Here is a 20,552-nt window from a genome sequence, read left to right as displayed (position 1 = left end):
TTGGCCAGGCCAGCGTGCTTGAGTGTCGGCCAGTTTACAGCAGGCCTGGATGGATATAGGTAGCGTGTGGAGCATCAAGCACCAGTCTGACATGTGTTTAGCCTTTTCCTCAGTGAGTGTGGCTCTTCACTTGAGCTCCATGCCTGGGAAATTGGACTGAGAGCACAGAATTAAAAGTTATTTGTTTCTAAATCATGATTTTGTCTGGCACCGTTGGATTGCACCTATTCAAATCTGACCAGAGACACGTCTCTTTCTCTCTGCCTAATGTCTCAGCTCCAGCAACCCTGAGGATGGCAGCAGCATTAAACACATCCTTCTATTATTTAGGGTTTTGTTCCACTTGCAAATCACCGTCACTGACTGTCATTCCCACTTTATACAACTGGGATGCTCGGCCACTCCAGACTGGAAATCAGCAGTCTGCTGCAGTTGATACTGGCTCTGTGCCAGCTGCTAACGATCTGTAGTCTCATTCCAACAGTGTTATGATGGCAAGATTAGGTCTGGACACAGGGACCAAATTGTTAAACAACTACGTCAACTAACCCATTTATAATATATAACCTATATTTAATATCTTCACATCAGCTGTCTGGTTTTGACTAGTCTCCAGAACTATTGCCAGAACTATCTCCACAACGCTGTGTCAGAGCTTGAGCAATGTCTGGAAGCACACATTACTGTATCATTCTGCTTTGGGGAAAAAAGTGCTCTGAATTGTTTTTATATCTCTAAACCAATCACAATCACCCTGGGTGGCACTAAGCTCGCAATGCAGTGATGGTGCCCTTGCAAAATTCTGCTATTGAGGGAAAACAGTGACAGAGCTAACTGTTAGCATCACACAGCTTACATTACCTAATGGTTATTAACAGGTTTAGCGACATAGCCGAGCCATTTCAATATCTGTTGAGTTTGTTGGGACTGTTTAACGGCTCAGTGTTGATGCTGCTGTGGTGTTAGCTCATGCTAATCAGGCAGCAGCTCTGGAGACAGCAGCAACAGAAAGTTTGATGATCTAGCGGAGAGTCGGGACAGTCCAGATCCAGACTTCCTGCGGAAAAAGGATCAAATTCAAGTATCATATGACTGAAGACATTTTGAAAGACGTGCCAAACAACAAAAAACATCAACATCGGGCAAAAGAGTCCTGCAAGACGGAGTCAATTTACCAAAAGAACAAAGCAGGCCTTAATTCACAATCCAAATTTTCATTTTCAGTGCCCAAGTTGTTGCTGTTGCCTGTGGTAATAAAGGGGATTTTGAGAATGGTAACATACAGATAGTGGTGGGGGAGGAGAATGCCAACTGACACAGCCAGCCAACAGCAGGTTTCTAGCCACAATCCAGTGAGTCAGGCTAGATTCTGACAGGCAATCACCTCACTAAAACAGCAGTAATTGGATCATCATATCATGTCATATTCTGAGGCAATGCCAACAATGTAGCTGAAGTGGTATATTAGTGATATTTATGTTAAAAGCATGGGTGCTGTCCTGGAATATTGACTCTCTATGAGGCTCTTTTCATGGTTCATTCAGTTTTCTTTTCCATAGAGTTCTTTGTGTTGTTGCTTCGTTACTGTAATTGAGGGTCTGAGCTTGATGTGAGTGTTTTTATCCTTTATTGCACATAACACGGGCACTGTGAAGCTCTTTGATGGTCTTCACCATTATTTAGGGCTGCACACACAAACTTTGAGTATTTGACCTTGTCTAGTAGCAGTAGTGGTAATTGTAGTTTACACTGAAGAATTGTAGTGGGACTGTTCTTGCTGACGCTAAGAAAAAGCAATTTCCCTGAGGCACCTATTAAATACACATTTGTGCGTGAGTGTGTGTGTGAGAGTGTGTGTGGGGTTTAGGGCTGCAACTAGCTCATTATTATAAATTATTTTCATTATCAATTAAAGGGGACCTATTACACTCATTTCCAGGTTCATACTTGTATTTTGGTTTTCCATTAGAATGTGTGTACATGCTTTAATGCTCATAGTACAGTTTATTTTCCTCATACTCTTTGTGCTGGAGCACCTGTATTCACTCTGTCTCTGTGATGCTACATTCCATATCTTGACTTCTCTGCAGCATCAGTGTAGGCAGGCTGGGGGAATGACTGCAATGGAGTATAGCGACAGTTTTTACCCTGAAAAATCACCAATAAAAGCTTCTAAACCATAATCTTCATGACCAAAATGTTCCAGCAGGAATATGATCCAAAATCAGGGAGAAATTTACAACATTTGGAACCAAGATTACATGTGTCCCAGATGTTAGCATGGAGCCTATCCCAGCTGACATTGGCCAAGAGGCGGGGTACACCCTGGACAGGTCGCTAGACTATCGCAGGGCTGACACACAGAGACAGACACCTGGCCAATTTAGAGTCACCAATTAAGATCCAAAATCCAGAATAAATTTATTTTTATTTTTATTTTTTATTTTTACTTAACCTCTATTTAACCAGGAAGTCCCATTGAGATTGGAAACAGAGACCTGGCTGAGGTAACAGCCAATCGAAACACATTTGAAATGCAACAAATACAACATATAATACAAAAAACCCATAATAAACTGCCAACTACTCAAACATAGTGGCCTCTCAAGAAAAACAAGCCCATGTCTCTATCACCGCATTCTTTATGATGCCCTTAAATTCATCAGTGGATATAAGTGTTTCTAGTTTTGATTATTTTTTTCTATGTTAATGGAGGAGATTGAATGTGGGCTTTGAATGTTATTGAGATTTAAATTCTGATATATGTGTGCATCATTTTCTACAAATCCGAGAGCTGTACTGTGTAAGTTTAGTGAGCTGACCTCTCAGTGTTAATAAGAGAAATCCTCAGTGTCTATGAACTGTGTTTTCTCCAGTGTGTGGTTCAGTATGATCACATGTCCCCTGGCCTCTGTTTTCTCTGTCCTGTTTTTGTGAATGCTTTGCTGCATCTGTTATGCAAATGATAAAAAGCCTCATGTCACCATGGAAACTACCAGCTGAGCTATACCCCACTGTACTGCAGTCTTCCCATAAGGAGATCTGCATACACTCTGTGCTGCTGTCTTCCACTTTATGTGTGTGTGTTAAAGAACTTGCATGTGCTTGTATAAGTGTGAACGTATATGTGAGAGAAAGAGAGGAGAAAGAAGATAGTGTGAAAGAGGCAGAGAGTGTAAGCCTGTGTTTTCTTTCCTCCTCCGTCATTACACCATGACAATTAATCCCTCTGCATTCTGCACTGATGGTGCGAGCTCTGTTTTTGATCACCAGTGTGCAAATCCTGGTTCAGTCATTCACGCAGATCGCATGCAGCCGCCTGTTATTGTTTACATGTGCCATATGTTGTGACAGACAGCAGGACACGCTTTTTTTTCTCATTACAATCTCTCTGCACTCTTGTTACAGCATAACTGAAAGGCCTCATGGCCCCGACATAGGCCGAAAACGTCCCATTCTCACATTTCACTGTAAACACAAACACACAGTGTAATGTAAGTATAGTATGTTCCCATTCGGCCCTCTTGATTATTTTAGCCTGCATTGAAAGGCTCCGGCTCAACATCAGTTGTAATGGATTTATTTTTATATCCCAGGCCTCTAAGCTCAGAGTGAATGTTCATTTTTTAAAGGTTAGATCCCTCTAAACTGTTCTTGTTGTAAATGTCAGACTCTCAGTGTCTTTCTTTTTCTTTCTTTCTTTCTTCTCATTTTTTCTTGGTTAAGTTGTAGGCACTGAACAGGCCTACCAGGCACAGGCCCAGGGACCCAGAGTGTCCGGGCCCCACTTCACCTGCAAACTGTCACTTGAAGAGACCCATACTGACCAGGAAAGACTCAAAATGACAACAAAAGAACATAAAATGGCTACAAAGACATGCAAAACAGCTGCAAAGAGACACAATACGATTCACAATGACTTAGAAAAAGAGACAAAACTGTGACAGAGATGAAATGACCACAGAGTGATGCAAAGCGACTACAAATAGACACAAAATGGCTATAAAGACATACAAAGCAACTACAAAGAGAAAAAGGACAACTACAGAGAGACATAAAATGACAAAGACACAATATGACTACAAAAGGGGAAAACAACCTACTACAGAAACACACCAACCACAAAGAGAGACAAAATGACTACAAAGAGACGCAAAGCAACTACAAAGAGACACAAAATGACTACAAAGAGATACAAAATGACTACAAAGAGATGCAAAGCAATTACAAAGAGACACAAAATGGCTACCAAGACATACAAATTGCCCACAAAGAGACACAAAATTTTAAGACATAAAGCAACTACAAAGAGACACAGAACAACTACAAAGAGGCATAAAATGAAAACAAAGCGACAGAGAATGACTACAAAAGAGCAAAGCAATTACAAAAAGAAAGAAAATGACCACAAAGAGAAACAAAATGACCACAAAGACTTACAAAGCAACTACAAAGAGACACAAAATGATTACAAAGAGAAACATAAAACTACAGAGAGATGCATAGTGACTACAAAGAGATGCAAAACGACAACAAAAAGAGGCTTAACAACTACAAAGTCTGTGTGTCTTGCTTGTTTGGAGAGGTGGTGGGGCCTTTTGCAAGTCTGTGTCCAGGAGCCCACTATGTCCACCCATGACTGTAGGACAGAAAACTAATTTTGTTGCATCCCTCTATTTCCAAAGTCGATCGCTATTACACAGCTTTGCTTTAACATTGAGGTGTTTAAGAAAATAGGTCATTTCTCAAGTTACTTATTCTGCCTGTTGCCTCAGGGCCCTTTAGAGCCTGTACATCCCAGCTGCATACATTATACACCATACACCGCACTTCAAACATCCTTTTTCTCTTGGTCTCTTTCTACATTATGTATCTCTGACCTCGCTTCACCACTGAGGATGAGGGGGTGTCTCAGAGTGCCGTGGCCTCCTGAGTACAGTGCAGCTGGACAGAAATGAGCAGGGCAGGGAGACATTTAGCGGTCTGACACTGATGTAGAAGACATACTGTACGGAGACGGATGGACACACACACACACACACACACACACACACACACACAAAGCTGTGGTCGTCAGTGGTCAGGCAGGAAGTTCTTTGGTATGCCCTTCCACTCCTACTGAATCATTTAAGAGGAGACGCAGCACACAGCAGGTGTTTCACTTCTACAGAATGAAAAATAGATGGTTTTATGTTACACTTAGCATCTGTGTTAAACCTGTAAGACGAGAATTCTTTGATTGGATTTGCCATAGAGTCTAACTTGAGTATTTAGAATAGTTTTACCGAAGAAAAGTACATATTTTCATCCCATTTATACCTTTCTGAGAACTTCACCTCACCAAAAAAAAAAAACAAGCAAACAAAAAAAGCAACAGATCTTGACTGCATCTAAAGTTGCCTCACTGTTACACTGACTTTGGATATTTAGTGCTGTGTCAGCTGAATGCTTAATTCTCAGCGGGGCACAAGTGCTTTTACAACAAGACTGTGGGCCATTTCTGTCTCTGTGCATCTTGTTTTCTCATCACAGATTTCTATGCAGAGCTGATGATGTTGAATGGAGCACAGCGTGTGAGCCATCTGACGTGACGGCGAGCCATTTGCTATCATCCGACGCCCAAACAGAAATATCTTGAGAAAGCTATGACCAACACATGCATTTAAAGTAACAGTGAGGAGAGAGGTACATAAGGCGATCCTGCCAGACATCCGGTGGTGCAGCACTTTCTATAATTGCAACCTGGTGAATTTGTTGTCATGGCTACACTGATGGTGGGCCTGGCACTTTGGGACCAGTTAAGATCATTTTAGTTTTGTTCCATTAGCAATTTCACAGACAGGTGAAATGTGACACACCAGTGTTTCTCTGCTGCGATTATGGCATTGTCAGAGAAGCCTAAATAAAAAAAACTTGAAGGCTGCTGATGGAGTGTGGATCAATACAACTTTCATCAAAGGATGTAAGTCCAGCTCTAAAATGACAGTTCATCAAAGGACAGTTGACAGTAGTCAGGCGTCGTGTTGAAGGAATAGTTTGACATTTTGGGAACCATGCTTTCCTGCTGAGAATTAAATGAGAAGATTGATACAACTCAAGTCTGTTTGTTAAATATGAAGCTACAGCCACAGCAGCCAGTTAGCTTGGCATAAAGACAGCTGGCCTGGTTCTGTCTAGAGGTAACAAAATACCCCGACCAGCACCTCTAAAGCTCACTAATTAGGGCGCTACATTTTCTTCCAAGAAACATGTTTGATATAACATGTTCACTTAGCGTGGGATACTCAAGGTTTTGCTGACTGAGTGCCAGTTTAGGTAACTGGCACATGTTCAGGCCATTTTCACCAATCAGTCCTGCACAAACTCTCGATCACTTTGCAGCTTACTTAGCAATTTTGTGAGGTACCACATGGCTTGCCTGTGTTACAGCTTTACTACTTTTCACAAGTTTTGGGCAGACTGGCAGATAAGTCAGATTATCTGGGCAGATAAGTCTCGTTAGAACTGTTCAACCTTACACATGCGCCCCTAACCTATGAACTTGTTGTAGAACCTGTTTGCAGATAAAGCAGATCACTTTATTTGTCCCCCGAGATCCTAAAGTAAAGGCCTTTGCACACTGAGTCCATTTTTTTCATTGAAGAAAATGTGGCGGCAGGACAGTACAATCATTTCATGAGTTTCAAGAGTTGATCAGGTTTTCTTGAAATCTCCTTTTCTCCTCAACCATGCAGTGTTTATGTCACTTCTGCATTTATCTGCTGAGTTGTCAAATGAAATCACTAACTTTAACCAGCAGCACGAGCATTGATGACTTAGGCTGCATTCAAATGGGGTTGTTTACTGTGTTCATGAGAAGAGTCCATGTGAAAATTTGACAATTAAAACATAATGCATGTATTTCATTGGCCTGCTGAACACACTTTGAGCAACAATAATTTACAGGTTCTGGTAAGCAGATTTGTTACCTCTCTGAACAGAGCCCGACCAGCTGTTTACCCTGTTTCCAGTCTTCATTAGTGAACTGTTTCCTGGCTGTAGCTTCATATTTGCCATGCAGATGAGCATATTTACCCAATTTTCCCTTTTTTGGTCTTTGTCTGAGCTCAGTGTGGTTGCTTCTCCCTGTTTCAAGTCTTATCTTTAACTGTGCTAAACTGAGCTTGTTGCTGTAATTGCTGTGCAGTATTGATCCTCTCATCTAACTCTCGGCAAGATAGCAAATAAGCAGATTTCCCAAAATGTCAAACCATTCCTCTAAAATACATCAGTCAGAGTTTTTTTTTCATGTGATTACACCTGAGCATCAGACCTTGTCAGTCTTGAATGTCATTTGATGTCTACCACTGAAACTGATCTGGTATCATGCTAGATTATAGGCAGTGACCGGGCCTCTCCTGTTTCAGGTGGTGTTCACTGTGAGCAGGTAACTCTCTCCACTCGCTGCTGACACCCAATCATGTCACAGGAGCCCAGTGACATCTGCTCTTTATGGTAAACACCGCACAGGGCTGCAGCGCCACAGCGTCAGGTCACCGGAGACATTTAGTGAACGTTACTTAGATGTCAGCAGACACCAGATCAGTTAAGGTATCTTATCGGCCTCTGTTTGGCAAAGGGCTCATATCAAGCTTCAGGTCTGGGATCCTACTGTACAGTATGATGAGACTTTGCACTTTGTAGCCATGGAGATGGGGGACATGTAAACAGCAGAGCTTGACGACAGAGAGGAGATATTCCTCTTTGACAGATTGGTGTGGTGGTGTCTAGTCTAATGTTACAGGACCAGGAATAGGAAAGCTTTCACTGGAAGTCACTCAGTCATTTGCTGTCATTTATTCATCGTAAGAAATCACTTGCTCTAGCAGAGGTCATGAACTTGATTGTCTGATGTAATCTCCTGACCTCTGCTTACATCCTGGTCATAATCTGCATTAAAGCGAGCAGTGTTTTATGGCCACTGTTTCTCTTTAGGCCGCCTGTCTGTCTCCTGATGATGATTACTTGCTGTAATTGCAATTAAACCTGACTTGACAAGACTGATTGACATGTTAATTACGCCACTAAAACCTGGCAGCTTACTCTGCTGGTGCTTATCGTCTTGCGTAATGAACACACCAGCATGGCCCTAATAAAAGCTGAAAAATAAAACAATGTTTTTGTTGTGCACTATGCTGCCAAATGGTCCATTTTCACAGAGCTGCTGGTGATTCAGCATGATATATTCTGTTCTTTTTTTTTTTTTTTTTCGCATTCGCCTGCCAACACTGCTGCCAGTTTGAGAGTGAGCAAAGACCATAGCAACAAGAGACAGCTGGAGCTCCAGCCTGCACAAAACAAGTATCAAGAACAAAGACAGATTTTGAGTACTTGTCATTTTCAGCTGGGTGTGATGTGTCTTCGCTGAGTGGAGATGTGATTGTGCTGTGAGCTATGAGTCTTGCCGGTGTGCCGCATTTCAGGCCCACACAAAAACGCCCACTGTATATCAGGATTGTACATCTCAGGATCACAGATGCCATACTTATTCCATTAGTAGGGCTCAGCCGTGCGTGTGTGGTGTTTTTTTTTTTTTTTTTTTCTTCCGCAGCTTGGAAGAGAGACTCTCCCCAGCCTGCTAAGAGTTCCCACAGCATGCTTATACAGACAAACAGGCACATGCTGTGAGGAAGACCTCAGACTCAGCAGAGAGTCCGGAGAGGGACGGCACACAGTTCATTAAAGGTTCAGCTCATTTCACCTCATGTGGATCACTGCTGATGGCATGGAAACAAGTTTGCTCTTTTGTATGAAACCTTTAGTGGTAAACTAACAAGTATACGTCCCCATTCACTAATATATTTAAGTATGAAAGGACAAAACTCTGCAAATTCATAAGCCAGATACAGAATGCTGCCTATACATTTTCAAACAATAAAGTCCAAAAACAAAACCAACATTCATGTTCACAACAAATTCATAAACTACTGACAAACTGTGTCAAGCAAATAATTACCGTATGATCTTTTCACATCTAATACCCCACATTAGGAGAGACGCTCTATTTTAACAGCCTATAGTACTGATATGAAGTCTAATAAAATTATGACACAGGTAAATAATAGAACTTGACCTGTTTCATAAGAACAGATTTGTGTCATCAGCAGCACTTTCTTTCAACTGTACATCAAGCAGGCCATTTTTTTTTGCCACATAATTTGTTCTGTACAGGAGGCAATAGTGTCCATACAAATTTATTTTACGTTATTTATATTTTATCATTTGTTATTTTCATTGATGGTTGAAGGGATGGGGCTGGAGCCTATCCCAGCTGACACTGGGCGAGAGGCGGGGTACACCCTGGACAGGTCACCAGACTGTCACAGGGCTGACACATAGAGACAGACAACCATTCACGCTCACATTCACACCTACAGACAATTTAGAGTCACCAATTAACCTGCATGTCTTTGGACTGTGGGAGGAAGTCGGAGAAAACAGTTGACATGTGCATTCAAACTCTGCACAGACGGTTTCCCCCACCCTGGGTCCCACCCAGCAGCCCTCTTGCTGTGAGGTGACAATGCTAACCACTGGATTTGAATACTTCTGTGAGGAGTTTGCATGTTCTCTCTGTTACAGTGTGGGGTTTTCTCTGGGTATTCCAGCTTCCTCCCACAGTCCAAAGACATGCAGGTTAATTGGTGACTCTAAATTGCCCGTAGGTGTGAATGTGAGTGTGAATGGTTGTCTGTCTCTATGTGTCAGCCATGTGATAGTCTGGCGACCTGTCCAGGGTGTACCCTGTCTCTCGCCCAGTGACAGCTGGGATATATCTTAGCCCTATATTTTGATTATTATTATTATTATTATTATTATTATTATTATTTTTTATGAGCATTGTAGGAGGGTGTCTGAGCCCAAGGACTTCCATTGCCAGCAGCTGCTTCTCTGTAATTATTGTGCTCATAATAAGAATAAGCAACCTGAACTTGAACTCTGTTAGCCCTCAGTTACAAATGGGAATTATGACATCTGCTGTCATATACAATCTTCAAACATTTAAATGAAAGAAAATTAACAAACAAAACAGAAACTGAAATACTAAAAATATATCTTTTCTTTTCCTGGTTTTTGAGACAAAGTTTGCTAACTTAAACACATCAAACTAAACAGATATTCCAATTTTCAGCATCTGTGCACCAGAATATTTCAGGATTTTGTTGAGCGATTTAATGGAGCAGAAAATGGGACCCGATTTCCACCTCTCCCAAATCACACACCGCACATTTTACCATGTGTACCACTTTTTATACATTAAAACAAGTATAGCTTACATAATACTGAGATAGATACTGTGTAGAGAAAATAAACAGTAATACATTTTACATTACACAGGAAAGTGATAACACTTGGAAAACACTTGACACATTCTGGTTCACAGCATCGCTTTGGCAGTGACATTTCCGCTGCAGATGAGCTTTGACACCCATATTACAGATAATACGTTTAACACATGGAAAATAAAAAGGTGACAGCAGGAGGAAGCAGGGGGATTTCTGAGTATCAGGGTACAATTTATAGTTTGAAATCAATAGTCTTACATCATGATGATGATGCGGATCTATAAGCCTCTTTTCGCTCTGCCAGTAGAGAAGCTCCTGTCTGGTATTTTATCACTCAATCATCTTGAATCAGTCTTTCATTTCATGCTTAAACTGATTTATATGCTTTAGGAAATGACTCAGTCAGAGTAAGAGGTTCTGCAGCAGTCCAGCGTAGCACACATGAGATAGTTTTACTACTGAATTCTCTGGAATATATAGATATATTTGACAACATACATGAGGGAATCAGTTTATGCCGTGTATTCATCAATGCACACCTGATAACACAGATGTTCCAGATGTTTCAGAGTCAAGGTTTTCTGCCCCAGGCAAAAGGCCGGTGGTGATAGCACAGATGTTTGAGCAGGGGGAAACTGACGCTCAGAGCAACAGCACTGGTTGGTACATCGGCCACAGGGGAGTCATCTCTCAGTCTCATTTCCTCACTCTGTCACTCTCTTATTATGTCTTCATTTTTCACAACGTCGCCTCTCTTCCTTTTCTCTGTCCTCTCTCTGTCATTCATGCGAAAAATACATCCATGTTCTCCAAAAATACAGACAGCTGGCCTCAGTGGACACCAGCCAGCCCCAATGATGAGCTTGAGTGCTGTGAAAAGCAGTGGTGGAAGAAGCAGTCAAACCTTTTATGTCAGTAAAAAAAAGTAATACAACAACACTCTAATGCAAGTACAATTTACGCAGTCATAATCCTGCCTCAAAGTATTATCAACAAAATGTGCTGACAATATTAATCAGTGTGCCTTTTATTGTCATTTTGTCATTAAATTATTGTTAAAATTATTGTTTGTTTAAAAATGATTATGTTGTATCTGCTGGAGTTGGAGCTAATTTTATCTACTTTATATTCAGTTTAGTAGATTTGTCCAGTGGTTTTCAACCTAAGGGTCAGGCCCCTTAAAAGAGTCACAAGATAAATCTATGGGGATGGTGGATGATTAATGGGAAATGAAAAAGTTCTAATGCACGTTGGGATTTTATGGATTTTTTGTAAAGTATTGAAAAACAAAAAACGCAAATGGCCCCATTTAAGTTTGTCTGTTGTGGTCTACCGTAGAAACATGGCAATGCAAAATGGTGGACTCAGTAAACAAGGACCTGCTCCCTATGTAGAGAGGGATCATTCTAACATGACAAAACACAACGATTCTTTTTGTCAGGTGATAACCCTAACCCTAACCCTAACACATTGAAATCACTCTTTGCAAATGACAAAAAAGACATGTATCAGCACACACACAATGCCCTGTGTCTGTGCCTCATCATTTCAGCACCACCTTCACACTTCCGAAAGGACACATCCTGCGCGTAGCCGCAAGCTCAGTAATCCATCTCCCTGTCTCCTCCTCAGCACACGGCACATAGGCACATGCTCCCTGCCATAAGCTCAAAGGTTGGACAGAGAGGGTTGGCAGGCAAGGTGAAATAAGGCAGATGAGACGGAGGGCACATCTGTGCCGGACACAGGGGGTCCTGTCAATTTGGGAGATGCTTTATCTGGTTTAGAAACAGATGGGAAAGTTTGGCAGGGGGCAGTTATGTAACTAGAAAGTATTCAATGCCTTTCATCCAGATTGTGATGTAAAGTAATAAAAAGTAAAATACGTGTTGTCATTATCTCTTAGCTGTTCATTGTTCCTCTTTTTGTTCTGTGGTTGCCAACTTTTTACATCAGTTTGACCTTTTGGACATGACAGCTGTGTTCAAGAAATACTAAATACTACAGTGCTTTGCAAACTAAATGTATGAACTCAATTAAAATAAACTCCACAATGGGAAAAAAATCAAATAAATTTGAAATTTAGCAGCATTAAAATAAACATATGTAAAACACATTGAATGACAGCTGACCTCTCAATGATCTCTCAGAGTTTGTGTTCATCTGTTCAGTCCCTGACAAGCCTGCAGGAAATAGTTGTTAATCCTGCCATTGACTCAAATCTGTTCGGTCTCTTATGCCTCATCATTTTTGACTTATAATGTCTACATTTATAGTATTAACAGTAAAGACTGTTAGGGAGGTTAAAATCCCTGCAGGTGGGACTGTCATTAAACTAATGCCACCAAACATCGTTCGACACCACAGACTTTCATTTTAAACTCTGGTGGAGACTTAAAACTTTCCAGAGATACTTAATATGTCAGACTACATAATGTGTGCATATACAATTAATGCACAAGACATTTATAATACTTCCATTTGATATAAAAGTGCAGAATGTGGTGGACAGAAACACACTGAGCCAAAGTACAAGCCACCTCACAGCTAGAGATTCTCCTTAGCAGCTAACCTAGCAGCATAGTAATATAAACGACCCCTCAGCCAATGTTCCAGCATACCAAACCATGAAATCTGTGAACCAATACACCCTTAATATTGACATATTGATGCTGCACCATCACAGCTCATCTCTGCACACTGTCATCTGTTTATATTTGTTAGACACTTATGTCATATGTTTTGTTGCTCTGGTTGGTTGTGAGTCTATTTAATTACATCTAGAGGCATTTTCTTTTACTGCCGCTGATAACACCACCTGGAAATCAAAAGATAAACTGAGAGGTTCCAGACTTACTCACATCTGTAATTTTATCTGGCAGTGCCAGGCTAATGGACCTCCACTGTTGACATATTTCTTCATTAACATGAAAATCAGCACTGTAGTTTATTTTGAGTGGAACCAAACATACACAGTCCTGCTGTGATAAACACTCACTAACACAGCTAAAAAAAATAGTCCCAAACAAATAGCATTGATGTCTGTTTGAGTAACCTTTGCTTCACCCAACAGTGCCCAGCTGTGTTAGAAAATCATTGGGCCTTTTAAAAGAATTTAACTCTGTGTCCTATTTTGAAAGATTTATGTCTCCAGTAGGAATCCACTTGGGGCTGACAGGTCAGGGAAGTCAATGCACAGTACTGTCAGCCTTATTCTTTGGCAACTTTAAAATTGCATAAGAGGACATAAAAGAGGGAAACTGTATGTTAAGGGGTAATTGTCATTAGTTTATATGAGAGGGCACCAGGTGAGAGTAGTTTATCTGCACCGCGGTCCCTGTGTGGAACTTTCCAAGAAGGTGATCGTGACCCTGGGGAGGAAGTGTTTACAGCTGCAAAGGGCTTCTACAGGTTTCTCAATTTTGTTTACCGGCAGCGTAATTCCATCCATCTTTTTCCATTGAAGTCGTGGCTAAAAACAAAAACACTGACACTGTATCCCACAGAGGGAGCTCCAGCCGAACCACGGCAGACTCTGTAGGAGGAAGGTCAGCTGTCAGGGCTCCCAGCCAGAAAACATTTATTGGCAAATCACAGACAAAGTAGTACAATAAGAGGATTAGAGATGCCACCTTGCACTCAACATGCCCACAGAAAATAAAGTGAGTGAGTCACCGTGTGACATAATCCCTCCATTGATTCAGCTCATGTGGTGAAAAGGGCAAATCCAGTTACGATGAGGAGGGACCCGAAGTGAATCAACACTTTATACAGCATGACGCAAGGGAGAGCCCTACATACCAGACAGAAATGTTTTTTCTGGTGATTACAGTGCCACTTTGTTCATCATGTCGTCTGTTCTCGGACCCAAATGTCAGTCGTGTGTCGTGTATCTCTGCTTTGATTCATTCCTTACACGCCCCCAGTCTTTAAGTGACTCTCCTCTCTTTTCTTTCATGGCTGCTGTGTCTTCTTCTGTCTTATCTCTGCTGCCTGATCTCTCCCAGCATCTCTGTTGTGAAATACTTCACTATGTAAATCTCTATATGATTCACCAATAACTACAAATCCTGATCATCTCTCCCAAAATGTAGCAAGTCAGTTTTGTAAATCGGACTACACTAACTGATGTTAGCAGCAACTTTAATTTCATCCAGCAAAACACTCGACAGTAATGATATCAGTATCTCACCCTGATCACTCACTTGAGAGTTATTTTGAGTTATTTATTTTGAGTTATTTTGAGAGTGAGGATGTGATCCTCACAGCGCTGGAGCTGAAGCAGTAAATAATACAAAAGTAAGCCAATGAGTGAGCTGAGTTAGATCGGGCTCTGACTAATCAGCCCAGTCGGCAGAAGAATTGTTGGCTTAATTGTATTCCTGCAAACCACAAATACACTACATTTGCACATTTCATATCTTTCATTATCATTTTCTGAAGTGATGTAGTGTATGAGCTGACTTTGTTATCAGGAGGTGGAGGGGATGGTGGATGATGAGACATCTAAGTGAGACTGCCAAGGCGTAGACCACTGTTCGAGACCAACCATCGCCAAAACTGATTGTTTTTTAGCAGGTCAGTGCTGCATTTCCAGCAGCTTTTCAGCCAACAAACATGGGTGTTTCTTAGCAACCTGTAGTTGCGTTTCCTGCCAGGATTGTGCCACCAAAACCAAGTTGTAGGCCAAAATGTGATCATTTCCTAACAATAACCAAGTGGTTTTTGTGCCTAGACATAACCACACGTTACCAAAGCATTGTTGGAATGTAAAGAAACTTAAAGCTTCAACATATCCAAAGCATATTAACCTGCAGATGTAACATGTTGTGGTTTGCAGAAACGTATAATGCCAACATTTTTCTGTCAGTTGTGTTGGACTAATGGGGCTCTCATGCTATATGCAAATGTCTCTTGTGAGCTTTACATTGCCATAGGTAAGGTCAAGACAGAAACTTTTTATTTAGCCATATTTTGACAAAAGAAATTTGATTTTGTCAGTTTCAGATGGCCTTTTAGTCTACTACTTTGGTCCAGATTAAAAATATTTCAACATCTATTGGATAGACTGCTGTGAAATTGTGCTAAATCATGGTCTGAATGACTTTTGTGACTCTCTGACTTCCCTCCACACCACCAGCAGAGTCACATTTGTGGCTCTGAGTGAAATGTCTCCACACTATTGGATGAATTGCCATGAAATGTGGTACAGAAACCCCTCAGACCATCATGAAACAAGCGCAACCTTGCTTCACATCAGGTAACTGTTGAACTCCTAATCCCAAGGGGACGCTCCCTCTCAGAGGACTCCTCTGTTGTGTGTTTATAGAAACTCTCCTTCCCCTGTCCATCCCTCCTTTGATCGAGCATGACACAGAACTAACCTTGTGTGGAGAAAGCAGTGTGAAAACTAGGCTACTTCTCTGGCTCTGCAGTCCGTCATGGCCCAGTGAGCAACCACTCACACACACCTTTTCCAGGACAGGATAGCTTGCACTTCAGGAGAGTATTAAATATTCAGTCCCCTGCCTCCTGGCCTGTGGGGAAGGGAGGCTTGGGGCTAATGAGCTGGGAGTGAATATGTGTGCGTGTGTGTGTATTATGCATGTGGTTTTGTTTGTTGTAGATGAGTGTGTGTCAGGGTTGTGTCGAAGTAGCAGCGGTCTTGATCAGATTTATTTTTCATTTATGCAAACAGGAAATGGGATGGGCTGTCCTCACGACCTCACTGCTCGTCATTAAGAGCTAATGAGGCAACTCAACACTTACCATAACCCTCTGTAACAGTGCATCTGTGTCTTAATATCCCCACTGCATACTCAAAATATTTTCACCCTAATGTAATTTAGCGTTATTTCCTTTACATTCATATTCTCTTTCTGCTCTGCTCTGCTCTGTCTGGCAGCTACATTATATTCCATTTCCTCATTTGTGAAACAGTGTCACCCCCACACACACAAATCATACATTAATCACATCACATTGGCTAACCAAGGAAACTTACAAGTTTCTGCTGCAAAGCTCAGACTGGGTTTGCCACATTCCCTCTGTGTCACAGATTTGTCACTGTGCTGAGTGTGCTCGGTAGACACTTCTTTCTCTCACTCTATCTGTACTGTATCTGTGTGGTGAGATCACATCCCTATAATCTCCTCTCTGGCTGACCCCACTCTGGAGTACTCACCAGGTGAGAGGGGAAAAGGTGAGAAAGAGAGAGAATTTGTTGGGAGGTGGAGCTGGTCATGCTCCGGTTGTTCTCTGTACACACGACACACCCAGGTTCAGTCTCAAATGCTGTCTTTTGTATTCAGAGTGAATTATCAGCGACGCTCAGGTCTGGTCAGTGCGTCAACATAGATTAGTGCTGATCTGATGAGTGGGGTTTCCACTGGACAGTCCGTTTTAGATCTGAGGCTCAGTAGCCAATGCCTCTCTGCTCTCGTCACTGTCTGTTGGTGTGTTGCTGCTAAATCAATGTACATATGGCACAGTTCCCCTTTACAACCTCTTCAGACTGTGTCTGATCATCTGACCTCCACCAGTGGCGCACTCGGAAATTTTTCACAATAGTGGCCAGATGGGGACACTGAAAAGAATGGGGTGGCACACCAAAACCAAAAGTGGTTAACTGAATTTCAAGAATTCAATAATGCTGTGGAAGTATATAGGCAAGTTGAAAGGTATGTCAGTATGGAGAGTTAAGGAATTGGTCTTTGGTTTCTTATTTTACAGTTAATATTACTAATTATCTGATTTGCATAGACCAATGGTTCCCAACTGCTGGGTCACAGTCCAAAAGTGGGTAGTGGGTCCATTCTGAATTGACCACAAGCAACTTGGGAAAGGGTCAGCTTTGTAAAAAAAAAACAAAAACACTTTATATTTACGGGAGACTTGTCGATATCCATAGAACCTGTAAGTGACCCTTTAAATTGGCCATGCCAGTTGGTCCCTCACCAAAATTTAGCCTAAATTTGGAGCATTATGTAACCCCCTTGCCGCCAAGCTGGATGGTACCAATGGATGCATTAGGCTGTCTAGTTTCACAAGATACCAGTACTGTGAGTGTGCCACAGCCTCTTAAGGCCCAGACGCACCAAACTGACATCAAAGAACTAGTGGTGACAAAGGCTGGCAGTTGTGTTGCCTCACGTCACCTGTGTCTCGGCCAAAAAATTGCACATTAGCACACTGCAAAAGCTGCAATTGATGGCCAGCCAGCATGGACGTTCTGTGCCTGGGTGAGAGGAAATAACTCTCCATACCAGCGGACGGCGGTTGTCTGTAATCATCATTAAAAAAGGGAAACCGGAAGACTGTCATGACACCAGTTAGCACATTAACAACATGACCCAGTGTTAAACAGAGCATATTTACCATGCGCCAGTGAATGATAACACCAACCATCAGGAAACGTTTCTGCTAAAGAACTCAATGGCTAAAAAAAAAAAAAAGAATCCTACCTCATATTTCAAGTTTGTTTTAATCTCACACCCTCTTGACTTTAGCCCTTTGTTTACTTTCCTCACTTTCTTTTTGTGTGCTGAGCTGAACTGCCAATCACAGTGATTTCATTTACCAACAGGCTCCATGCTACATGCTGAATTGATGGGGGAAAAAGCTGACGAGGGCCAGCAGTTCGAGACACATTGCAAAGACTAGGGTGATGCTCAGATGCTGGACAGATGCTCACAGATGGCCCAACATTGATCAATGGCCAAACATCAGCTTGGTGTGCCAGGGCCTTTAAAAACAGTTATATCAGCTTCCAATTATTCTCGCCAGGGGAAGCCACTTGGGGGGTCGCAGCTGTTACTGTTACTGATGATGATAATGTTAGTAACAAGACTTCTACCTTTAATGGCTCGAATTGGCAAGTTTTCATCCATCACTTTGGTCTCAAGGGAGCCAAACTGGGAGGCAGGCTATTTCAGGGAATGCTCTGATAAAGTTAAATTTTTAGTCTGTCCTTTCTCACAGCTGAACTATTTGGCTGCTGAAGTTGAAATGCCTTTACTCTAGACTTTCTCCTGCCCTTTCTCACCTGTGCCCCAGCAGGGCTTTGCTGCTTTTAGTCCCTCTACTTCTCAAAGGCCAAGGTAGGTGTACAAGCAGTCACCTGTCAAGATTAATTAAAGCTTATGGCTGCTGATTTGTGCCAGGGAATAATCCTGCTCGCCACTGGCCTGGGACACAGCCTCCACAGTGACCTTGTGTTGGATTTTACACTGACTCCAGGACAGGAATAATAGGTGTGGCACACCTATACACCCACAAATGTGCAGCCATCTTAATCCCCAGCACTATGACTAGACTCTATTGTGCTCAGCAGATTATATCATTAGTAGGTGGCTCAGTGCTTCAGAGGTCTCCAGCAGTCTGTCAGGGAGGCTTACAGACCATGCAGGGTGTGCTTTGTAAAACAAGTAATACAATGTGGTTTCCTTGTAGCCTTGGGCATTGAAGGACTAAAGCAGACTGAATAGAAATGGAGAGTCAGTGAAGAATAAGTGTGGCAGGGGTTTTAAAAATGTATCAATACAATCTCAAACTCTCTCTTTCTCTCGTCTCCCTCCTGTCTGTCTCTGTGACGCATATGTCAAGACTTGAAGAGAAAGAAAAAAAACATCTGCCCCAGAGATCACATTAGCTCTGACCCCATTTCTTTTGAAATGCTGACATGACATTTCATGAATACTTCCGAAGTTAAATGGGCCATGAACAAATATCATCAGAAAATGCCATCGCCAGTTGGGATATTTTAGCCAGTTCTGAAATGCAATTTGGTGTCATGAATGGAACCCCACCGGTCTGACACGTTGAAATGGAGTTTCTCATGGGACTGACCTTCCTTGGACATCATTAAAGCGCTATTTCAATTTGATGGAGCGTTTTCACTTTCAGCATGTAGTTCAGGGGCAGCTGCTAACTTTAGCTTCACTGGTCAATGTCACATTCAGCCTTTAATATACATTTAATACTGCAAGCTGAGGCAAAATGAGCAATGCATGCTGTAGAAATACCACCTCAGTCTACTTCTCCTTGCTTGCTATGTGTATAATTATGATCATTTTCAAAATGAAAACTTAGTGCAGTGCCAACTGCAGGTTCAAGGTAATGAGAAGGACCCTCACAGAAACACAAAACAGATGGCTTCAGAGTTATTGCATATTCAGTACAGTCTTTTAATCTTTAAGTCTTTAAATCCTTTCAGTCTAAGCGATCATCATCAGTGCAGCCATGTAGTGATGATCAAACGTTTGCTGCTTGTTTCCCAAAGATTAAAAGACTGGATTGAACAGGCAATTAGACTGAATCCATCCATAGGCATATGGTACTTTGCATATGGTACTATGCTGATAAGTAGTTTGCATTTGGTTTGTCACCTCAAGAAAACTTCATCAACAAGACCTAAGTTTCCAGCCAAGAAGAAAATTTTGCCATGATACGCTTCTGCAAACCGCAGATACCATTCCATACATATCATATCAGCATTTCTAAAGTGACGTAATATATGAGCTGACTTTGTCATTGGGAGGTGAAGGGGATTGTGGATAGCATAACATCTGCCAAGCTGCAGACCACTGTTCAACACCAGCAAACAGCAAAGTCAGGTATTTTTAGCAAGTCATCACTGCATTTCCAGCAGCTTTTTTAGCCACCAAAAGTGGGTGTTTTTTAGCAACCTGGTGCTACATGTCCTGCCAGGATAGTGCCACAAAAAGCTTTTGGTTTTTACTGACACACTGCCATGTTTCCAGCTGGGATTGTGCCACCAAAAGTGGCTTTTAAGCTAAAACATGATCTTTTCTTAACCATCACCAGGTGTTTTTTGTGCCTAAACCTAACCACATGTTAACCACAGGATTGTTGAAATGTAAAGAAATATAAAGTGTCAGCATATGCGTTACTTAATAGTATACAAATTTAACATCCTTTACAGAAACGTACAATGCCTAAATTTGTTCTGCCACCAAGGTTGCTAAAGTCATGCTTGCAGCGCTGTGAGGCTGTAAATAGACATAGCAATGCTTTTTGCCTAATGCTAATGTCAGCAAGCTAACATGCTTACAGTGATAATGTTAACATGCTTATGTTCAGCAGGTTATCATTACCATGTTCCAGATCTTTGTTTACTCTATTAGCATGGTAACATTTGCTAATTATCCCTAAACACAAAGTACTGCAGAGACTGATGGGAATGTTAATAGTTTTTCAGATTTTTGG

General features: G+C 41.6%; 1 protein-coding gene across 1 annotated transcript in view; it reads left to right on the top strand.

The window, feature by feature from the left end:
* LOC125896716 (potassium voltage-gated channel subfamily B member 1-like) overlaps positions 1-20,552 on the top strand; it is a 52,146-nt gene that overhangs the window by 28,216 nt on the left and 3,378 nt on the right. The gene's annotated exons all lie outside the window — the stretch shown is intronic.

The sequence above is a fragment of the Epinephelus fuscoguttatus genome, linkage group LG1 (genome assembly GCF_011397635.1).
Source record: "Epinephelus fuscoguttatus linkage group LG1, E.fuscoguttatus.final_Chr_v1".
Lineage (NCBI taxonomy): Eukaryota > Metazoa > Chordata > Actinopteri > Perciformes > Serranidae > Epinephelus > Epinephelus fuscoguttatus.
Note: the sequence above shows the minus strand (reverse complement) of the source record. Positions and strands in the feature narration are given on the sequence as shown.